This window comes from Ovis aries, chromosome 14 (genome assembly GCF_016772045.2).
Source record: "Ovis aries strain OAR_USU_Benz2616 breed Rambouillet chromosome 14, ARS-UI_Ramb_v3.0, whole genome shotgun sequence".
NCBI classification, from domain to species: domain Eukaryota; kingdom Metazoa; phylum Chordata; class Mammalia; order Artiodactyla; family Bovidae; genus Ovis; species Ovis aries.
The window spans coordinates 48675922-48685682 of record NC_056067.1 but is presented as its reverse complement, the minus strand read 5'-3'; the positions used below and the strand labels follow the sequence as shown (position 1 = coordinate 48685682).

Here is a 9761-nt window from a genome sequence, read left to right as displayed (position 1 = left end):
TAAATGCGTAGGAAACAGAATAGTAGTTATGGGGGAGGGAGGCAAAATGTGTGAGAAGATCAATTGTACGATGATGGAGACAAAAACACAGTTTTTGGCGGTGCAGATTATACAGAGGCAGAAGTATAAGGCTGCACACATGAGACTGTTATGATGTTATGAACCAATGTTACTTCAATAAAACATTAAAAGTGAGAATCAAGAATGGCTAGTGGGACTTTGGTCTTATTACTGAACTACTGAAGTCATACCCTGAGGTCAGCAAACTGTGGCTGGAACCACTGAGAAGGAAAAAGATAAGGAATTCAGCTTTGGGCACTTGGAGGTTGAGATGCTATTGTACAGAGGTTAATGCATGAATTTGGAAGAGAGGTCTGGTTGGAGATATAAATGTTGAAATTCTAACATATAGATAGCAATTAAAACTGTGCAATGCTGAGATCACCAAGGCAGTGAGTGCAGCTTTAAAAAAAAACAACAGGAATGAACTGGCACTGAGTTGTTCAGATCAAGGACCCAAAAGAAAAAGAGGCAGAAGTGAAGGACAGTGAGGTTAAGAAGTAGTCAAGAGATTCGATGAGCATTGTCCTGAGTGGAAAAACCAACCTGAAAAGGTCACACAATGTGTAAGTGCATTTGTTTAACATCCTCAAAAGTTTAAAGTTAGTTTAAAGACAGACAGAAAGTATCTTGATGTGGTGCTGGTTACATATATGGCTTACAGTTGTGTCCGACTCTGTGCGACCCCATAGATAGCAGACCAGGCTGTCTCGATTCTGCAAGAACACTGGAGTGGGTTGCCATTCCTTCTATGTATGAAAGTGAAAAGTGGAAGTCACTCAGTCATGTCCAACTCTTCACGACACCATGGACTGCAGCCTGCCAGGCTCCTCTGTCCATGGGATTTTCCTACATTTCTCATAAAATGACACAGAACTACACGCATCCATTGTAGCAATGTATAATCCCTGGTTTTGACACTGCACTAAAATTATGTAAGATGTATCCAATTGGGAGAAAGTAGGCAATAGGTGGCAGCAGCAGTAAAGAACCCGCCTGCCAAGGCAGGAGACATAAAAGTCATGGGTTCGATCCCTGGGCCAGGAAGATCTCCTGGAGGCGGGCATGGCAATCCACTCCAGTATCCTTGCCTGGAGAATTCCATGGACATAGGAACCTGGGGGTCACAGTCCATAGAGTTGCAAAGAGTCAGACTTGACTGAAGTGACTTAGCACACAGCACAGGCAATGGGTACATGGGACCTCACTACACAACATTTGCAGCTTCTCGAAAATTCATCATTCTTTCCAATAAAAGGTTATCTTTTTAAAAAATCTTGTTTTTAATTTTAAATTTATTCATTTTTTAATTGAAGGGTAACTGCTTTCCAGAATTGTGTTGGTTTCTGCCAAATATCATCAGCAAACTAGATATAGAAGGGAAATTTCTCAACCTGATAGAATGCTGTACTAAATCTACAGTCAACATCACACTCAATAATGAAGAATGTTTTCAGTCTAACATCCAAAACGAGCCAAGACTCATTATCACTACTACCTGACCTACTACTGGAGGTTTTAATCAGTAAAATAAGGAAAGAAAAGGAAATAAAATACATAGAACAGAAAGTCTGACCCTGCTAAGAGTTAAGGAGACTTTTTATTGATTACTTGATATTAAAAAAAAAAAACAGAATGAATCTCAAGGGTACTGTGAGGAAGGAAAGATGTCGATCTCAACAGGTTACCTACTGTAGGACTCAACTCTTGACAGCACAAAATTCTAGTGATGGAGCTCAGTGCTCATCAAGGCTTCGGATTAGGCTGAGAACCTGACTATAAAGGGGTAGAACAAGGGAGTTTGTGTGCGTGGAACAGTGGTGGTGTTTACACGGTGGCTACACACGTGACAGAATGAGATACTGTGTCACACGGGATCTTTCCTTGCAGTGCACAGACTTGCACTGTGGTGGGGGAGCTCCAGTAGTTGTGGCCACTGGCTTAGTTGCTCTGTGGTATGTGGGATCTTAGTTCCCTGACAAGGAATCAAAACTGTACCCTCTGCAGTGTAAGTGCCGAGTCCTAACCAGGGGACCACAGGGAAGTCCCTGGAAGCCTCTGTTAAATATCATTCCCGCCAACCTTACATGAATTGCCCAACAAACATGGGAAAGCAGTCACCTCTTCTTCTAGAAAATGAAGCAACTGACAGCAGTGTTGATACGATTTGCAATTTCCTCATCGCTGTGTATTACACACATTACTTCTTATAATGTTTAACATTTCCTACTGTCTTGGCATTACAACAAAGTTGACACGGCTACTAAATACTTTTTGTATTAAATCCTAAGACAAGATATCTCAGCATGCATTCACCAGAATTTTCTCTTCCTTATTCTGACTAAATTTTAAACATGAAATACCACTCTATTTACTTTTCTTTAGGTTATCTAATCAAAAAGAGATTCTGAAGAAACAGCTGAGATTTATTAACCAATAGAAATTACTGTGGATTTCTGAGGAACACTAGAGGGAAGTGTTTTTATTACACTTTTATTACAGAGGGAAGAGAAGGCAGTCATTTAAACGGATTATAAAATAACTATGAAGCATCTACCAGGAGCAAGGCAATTTCAGGGACATGGGGACACTCAACATCAGGTATCAAAATACTCTGGCTTCACTTCAGCTCAGCTTTCGGTGAGGACTCATCCTTAGAATGGACTTTGGACCAGCCATCCAAGGGGACTGTTCAAGAGGATTCCCAACACTGTTTCACAAAGCCTCATTCTTCAGCGCTGTTTCACAATAACTCTCACATCCCATGGCACTGAAACCATAGCCTTGAGACAGCATGACCTTGGTAAACATTCTCTGCTTTGAAAACTGTCTAATCTCATACTTTCTGACACTCTTTTCATGGCTGCATCACCATCTGTTCCCTTGGTTCCCTTGGTAACACTTGCTGTACGTTTGGTTTTCTCATCTTTATCACTGTAGAAAGAAATTCCTTGTACAATAGCCTATATATACTCACAGAAAGATCATTAAAGCACCCCTTCCTGCACCAGAGGCTTGGGTCCCCATGTCTTTCTTTCTTTTGCGCTCTGTCTCTCCCTCCAGTAAACCCGTCGAGCTCACTCCCCTGCCCGGGCTTTCAAGACCTCCTCGAGAGGGCGCCCTTTGCCTTCGTGAGCAGTGCAAATCTGTTCTAGGGGTTTTGGTTCTCTGCGTAAACCAGGGAATATTAACCTCTTTCTCTTTCACTTTCTTATCGTTGACCCCGGACCACCAGATTCCAGTCCATTAAAGGACCGGAACACGGTGTGGGACCAGGTGTGATGGAAAGATGAGCAGAAATAACTCAGGTCTGGCCTGAGCTGCTCTGACAGCGACAAAGATGGACGGTGGAGTGCTTCTAAGCTGCGGGAAGGCCTGAGTGTGCTGGTATGCGGGCAAAGTGCAATAATGTTTACGCTGTCCACATTTATAAACATCTTTTTTTTGCTGCTGCACCAAGAGGTATGTGAGATCTTGGTTCCCCAACCAGGGATCGAACCTGTGCCCCCTGCTGTGGAAGCACAGTCTTGACCACTGGACCACCAGGGAAGTCCCTACATTTACAAACATCTCTAATGTCGGGTCCTGGACAGGCTCCCTGTCCTTTCCCTGCTTAATCCCTACTACCTCTGGGACCATATTAACAAAGTCTAAGTGCACACCAGGGGAATTTCAAATAGATGCACTTCTGGCCCTTAATAAACTCAGAGCCTGGACCTACGTCCTCATCAATAAAGCCAAAGCCTCCTGCCCCACTGTGCTCTGACTTCACTCCCCACCAACTGAGCTGTCTCCTTGGGGAATCCCTTTACTATTTACTGTATGGATAACAAACTTTATCTTGTACTTACTGTTGCATGTAGTCATGTATGGATGTGAGAGTTGGACCATACAGAAGGCCTAGCGCCAAAGAATTGATGCGTTTGAAGGTTTTTTACAGCCCCATGGATGGCAAGGAGATCAAACCAGTCAATTCCTAAAGGAAATCAATCCTGAATATTCATTGGAAGGCCTGATGCTGAAGCTCCAATATTTTGGTCACGTAATGCAAAGAGCCGACTCACTGGAAAAGACCCTGATGCTGAGAAAGACTGAAGGCAGGAGGAGAAGGGGATGACAGAGCATGAGATGGTTGGATGACATCACCAACCCAGTGGATGTGAGTTTGAGCAAGCTCTGGGAGATGGTGAAGGACAGAGAAGCCTGGTGTGTTGCGGGCCACAGGGTCGCAAAGAGTCGGACACGACTGAGCGATTGAACAGCAACAAACTGTTTTGTGTACATAAATTATCCTGATATCCATACAGATTCCTGTGCGCGTGCATGTGTGTGTACTGGGAGGTGACCTGGAGGGGCGATCAGCATCCAGCAGGGGACACTGGCCCCCAAATTAAACAGGAAGCATGACTTCAGGAGTATAATCCTCTCTCTTCATCCACTTGGGCATTTAATGGTTAATGGTTTAGTTTGCAGACTTCCAGCTACTGTAGTATCCAGTCTGGGACAGAAGAGACAAGCAGAAAACTGAGGAGTCAGTCATCGGGGAACATCATGATGCTTTGGGGGCTCAGGGTCCCCAGCTGCACCGTCTTTTTCTCTCCACCTTCCAGAGCCTTCCTTATTTGTCTTACATATACTCTCTAGGATTCTGAGTCAAACTTGCTTAGTGGATGTGGTCGGAACAAGGATATCTACTTCAACTTTTCTGAGCCAGAGTCCTGCATTTTATGTCAAACCCAGGCTCTTCTGTCTGTGGAGTTCTCCAGGCAAGTATACTGGAATGGGTTGCCTTTTCCTTCTCCAGGGGATCTTTCCAACCCAGGGATCGAACCGGGGTCTCCTGCACTGGCTGGTGGTCTCTTTACCACTGTGCCACCTGGGAAAGATTTGGGGTCAGCTGAGGATCAGCCAGGACTTTCATAGAATCTGCAGATGTGAGGACTTATTGTCAGGGAAACCAAGGCCTCCTAAAACCAAGTTCCCTGCCAAGTTCATAACAGACCTCTCTATTCAAAACGTTATTGCTTCTTTTGTCCCACTTCGGGATTGAGGAGTGTCAAAGAAAAGGGGGCAGTGTTGAAACCAAGCAGGCCACTGCGGACCCCTCCAAGATACATACACAGCCTCTGTAACCCCTGTTTCTTATTTGTTGAAAAGGCCTTTAGTTTCTTTCCTAGGCCTTCCCTGAGTTCCAAAGAGCAGACTCAGTTACTAATTCAGGAAGTGAGGGAATGCAGGAAAAATAGGAGGAGCAAGAAAAGTAATGATGGCTTAAACAATGGTTCAGCAGTAAACAGAATCCTAGTTCCTCCTCGTGATACATAAAACAATCTGACGTGTGTCTCTGAGTTGTTCTATAGAAATTAACACCTTGACCCCAGAAAAGGATGATAACTACACACAGACCACAAGAAAGTGGTTGGAACCAGAAGGTTGATGATTAAATTTCTGAAACAGGGCTTCCCCAGTGGCTCAGTAGTAAACAATCCACCTGCCCATGCAGGAGATGTGGGCTTGATCCCTACTCCAGGAAGATCCCACCTGCCATGGAGCAATTAAGCTGGTGTGCCACAACTACTCAGCCCATGCTCTAGAGCCTTGGAGCCACAACTCCTGAGGCCCATGCACCCTAGAGCATGTGCTCTGCAACGAGAGAAGCCACCACAATGAGAAGCCAGTGTGCTGAGACTAGAAAGTAGCCCCTGCTCTCCGAAACGTAGAGCAAAAACTCAGGTAGCAAGGAAGACGCAGCACAGCCAAAAATACATTGAAAAAAAAAAAAGATTCCTGAAACACCACCATTACTTCACCACCAACCAATCAGAAAGAAGTCATGCATCCTACAGTTCTCACCCCAAACGCTGTCTTGCTTGGAAGCCTTTGGGAAGTTCATGTCTTTTGAGCCAGGATCATCCATTCTTTGCCATTGTGAAAATTATAACAATGTGCACCTTTTGAGTAGATTCTGTCTGTGGGGTAAAGACCTGGTAAGCGGCATGAAGGCTGGACTTTAGACCCAGCCACCCCCTCGCTCCATCACCTTTATTCCTGTGTTTCCCCGGCTACTCCCTCCTCCCTGGCATTACCCTCAGCGCAATCCCTGCCGTGCCACAGACATGCCCTGCTCAAGGACATCCTTGTGACTAGTTCTGCTTCTGACATCCCCCTTCACCCTGCTGGGTAACTCTGAGACTTCTAAACAGGAACAAAGCCAGAGGGCAGGGCTGCCAGGATTCACCTGTATTCTGCAACTCCAAGACATTCACACACAAAACTAGACAGTTTGGAAGAGCTGCCCTCAGGAAGACATAACAATGTCAGAGCAACGGGTGAGCTGAAAAGACACAGCCTTCAGTGATCCCGGGTCAGATAAAGGGAGGAGGAAGAGGTAGGAAATTGTGTCAGATGAAAACGTGCATTTCTACTGGAATGTTGTCCTGAGAGTTGTGAGTGTGTGGAAGAGAGACTCCCTGAGGATCTATTATGTGGAATCCTTGTGGGAATCGTGTGGAGCCGGGACCAGTGCAATAGCGTTTGATGGTATGTGACTGAGAGTGAAATCTACTGAGACACTGTCACTTTGCGGGAGCGGGGGAGGGGGTGGTGGAGCACTGACTGGGATGAGGGAGTGAGTGCATGAGTGCAAGGGGCTGAGATGATAGATCTGGCTTCATGAGTCTGTGTGTAAGAGGGGAGCACAGCTGTGCATGTACGGTGAGAATGGGGGAGGCCTGTGTGGCACGGGGAGCTGCATGTCTGTGTGACTATGTGTGTGCGTGTGTGTGTAAGAAATCTGTGACTGGGTGTCGATCTGTGAGTACGTGTGTGGCTTTGTGCCCACGTGTGGGTTTGCCCGACACAGCAGTGACTGTGTAAGTGCCCGTGGGTCTTTCCATGCGTGTCAGAGGGGATCCTGAACTGGTGGCCCTGCCGACTGTGAGTTACCCGGAGCTCATCTCTGAGCATTAACGAGAGCAGAGCGAGGGGCTCCTTAGATGCCTCTTCTCAAGTGTGAGAAGGCGACCTCAGGCTGGAGGGCAGTGCGTCTCCAGTCTGGGTCCACACGCAGGGCCGCTCACTCCACCTCGGGTCTCCTCCCCAAGCCAGCCCTTCCCTCTGCCTCACAGGAGGAGGTGAGCAGACCCTGGCCCATGGGGGAGGGCTGCGGGGGGACGTGGTCTCAGAGAATCGAACCACCTGAAGCTGGAAGGAAATAACTCAGCCCCAGTTCAGGGTTTACAGTAGAAATCAGTCAGTAACTTGTAGATTCTCCCAGTTACTCTCCTGCCACACATCCTGTGGACAAGCACCGACTGACTGGGTTCTCAACAACGCTGTACAAGTTCTTGCAAGGACATGCGTTCCCCTTGATGATTCTGATGCACACGCATCCCACACAAGGGGCCTCCCCTTCCATTATTTCCCTTTCATTTTAAACAACACTCCTCACTGGAGTGAATTTTCTTCTATTTTTATATCCTCAAGTCTTGTCTTCAGAGTTTCAGATATCAGATGGTAATCAAAGGGTGCTGTTCCAGAAAGGGTCTTCCCTCTTCTGACAGGTCACCCCTGCACGTGCCAGGGATCAGCCTAAAGACTTTACGTATACTAGCTCATCTATTCCTGGAACACCCTGGAAAGTACGAATTCCTGATATTCCTCCTTGTACTGAGGAAACTGAGGCAGGGAAAATTCAACTAATGGATCTAAGATCTCACTGCTAGTCAGGGACAGAATTAGGACTTGAATCCAGGAAGCTGGCTCTTGAATCCATGCTCCTGTCCATCTCTCTTTCTCCCCGTCTCTCGTTCAGCCACACCACATGGCATGCAGGATCTTAGTGCCCTGACCAGGGATCAAACCTGTGCCCTCTGCATGGGGAGGGAAGAGACTGAAGTTCAAGTCCTTGAACCCTTGGCTCTTAACTATGACCCTCACAACTCTTCAAAGGAACAGGGACCTAACTCTGGTGAAGTAGGGAGATGGGGAATGAGAGTTCGCCCTTTGATGTCTAACCTGCTGCAGCCCTGGGAACCACTGTAGGGCGGGAGCCCACACCTGGCCTTGCCCCTCATCCACTCTCATCTCCCCTGGCAGGTCCCGTACACATGGATGTGTCCTTGACTCTCAGATCTCCATTGACAATCAAAGGGAAACCTGCAGTCTCTTTCAGGTGGGTACGTTATATACAGCCCATGGGGGTGGAGGTGGAGGAGGAGTGAGAATACTCGAGTGTGTGTGGGGACGCCCACTTCACACGTGAGTGACGTTCAAGCGTGTAACCAGCGTCAGGGGCACACAGTGCAGGCGCAGGACTGCTGGCAGGTCTCGGGGCCGGGAGAAGGCTCAGGGCTTTGGCTCTTTACCAAGGGACGTCGGACGTCCAGCAGATGCAGGCCCAGGCCACTGACTGCTGCTCAGCCTGAACCTCGGGCCAAGGACCAGGGCATCCGCCTCCCTGGGCGGGGTGAGATGAGGAAGCAGGTCCCTGGGAAGAGGGTGGCAGGGCCCGCAGGAAGGCCCGCCTTCCACGAGGGAGGAGCTGGCAGAGGAGGTGTGTGTGTCCAGCGTGGGTTCCCACACAAGGAAGAGACCTGTTCAACACGCTATGTGCTCTGCCCATCAGCAGGAATCCACAAGTACAGGTGGATTCCCACACTGGGCCTGATGAGAACTCAGACACCCCCTTTCATTTTGGAGTGCCCTGTGGCCAAGCTGTGAAGATAAACAGCCGTCAAGATGGGAGCTGAAACTGTGAGGTGGAATCCTCCAAAATGCCCTGTGAGGATGGCCAGCCATCTGTCCTGCACGGCCTGTGCTGTAGAATGAGGACAGGTAAGTGTGCCCGGGACCACCCCTTCCACGGCCTCCACAGGCTCTCCTAGAGGAACACTGCTGTCCCCCGGCCCCGCCCGAGGTGCCCGGCACCCACCTCCCGTCATCGCCCCTGCCCCTTTCATCACAGAGCACCCTCTGCTGCTACCGCCATCCTCAGGTATTCTCCCAGATCTAACCGGGCTAAGATCAGTTTACATGCCCTTTTGCTCCAGACGCAGAATTGGCTCTGACTTCACCCACAGGTATCATTTCTACCCATGCCGTTATTATTTGAATTTTGGGGTCACTCAATAGTTAAAATATGCATATGGGTAATTATAATCCATCCAATACAACTCTTTCTCTCTCATTAAAGGCCTCTGAGTTTGTTCACTATGTCTGATCAGTTTTCTCCCAATGTGGATAGCTAGGCAAAAAAATATAGAAACAAAAAGGAGGCTTAGCACCACAGCACATGATGGACCAACCACCCTGGCACCAAGGGGCAAATATTGGACATAGCAAAAGATCTGTAATCAAAGCAGGAAATGTCAGAAGAAATGTTCACATATTGAGGTATGCGAAAGTCATTCTGGCTTATACACTGTACATCTGCTTTAACCATTAAGGAAAAAATACATTTAGAAATCAAAACAAAGCTGGATAGCCCTTGTGGACATGGTTTCAGACAAATGCCTGTTATTACTGTGAACTTGAATTTTTCTGAAGTGTATCAGGATCAAGGATACCGCCATCAATTCTCAAAACAATATCTGCCAGCAGCTGCCCAACTACAGCATTAGAGTCTCAAGGTAACAATAAAATCTTTCTCTTACTTCAGAAGAGTAGTAACAGACATCCCTGGTGGCTTAGTGGGAATCCGC

The 9761-nt window shown here is 47.3% G+C and overlaps 1 long non-coding RNA gene across 1 annotated transcript; it reads left to right on the top strand.

Moving 5' to 3' along the window:
* Window positions 1–3074: 3074 nt before the first annotated feature.
* Window positions 3075–9273, top strand: LOC121816513 (uncharacterized). Its single transcript, XR_006056176.2, has 3 exons — window positions 3075–4219; window positions 4705–6448; window positions 8158–9273. It is a non-coding gene; the product is annotated as an uncharacterized LOC121816513 (long non-coding RNA).
* The last annotated feature ends 488 nt before the right edge of the window (window positions 9274–9761 follow it).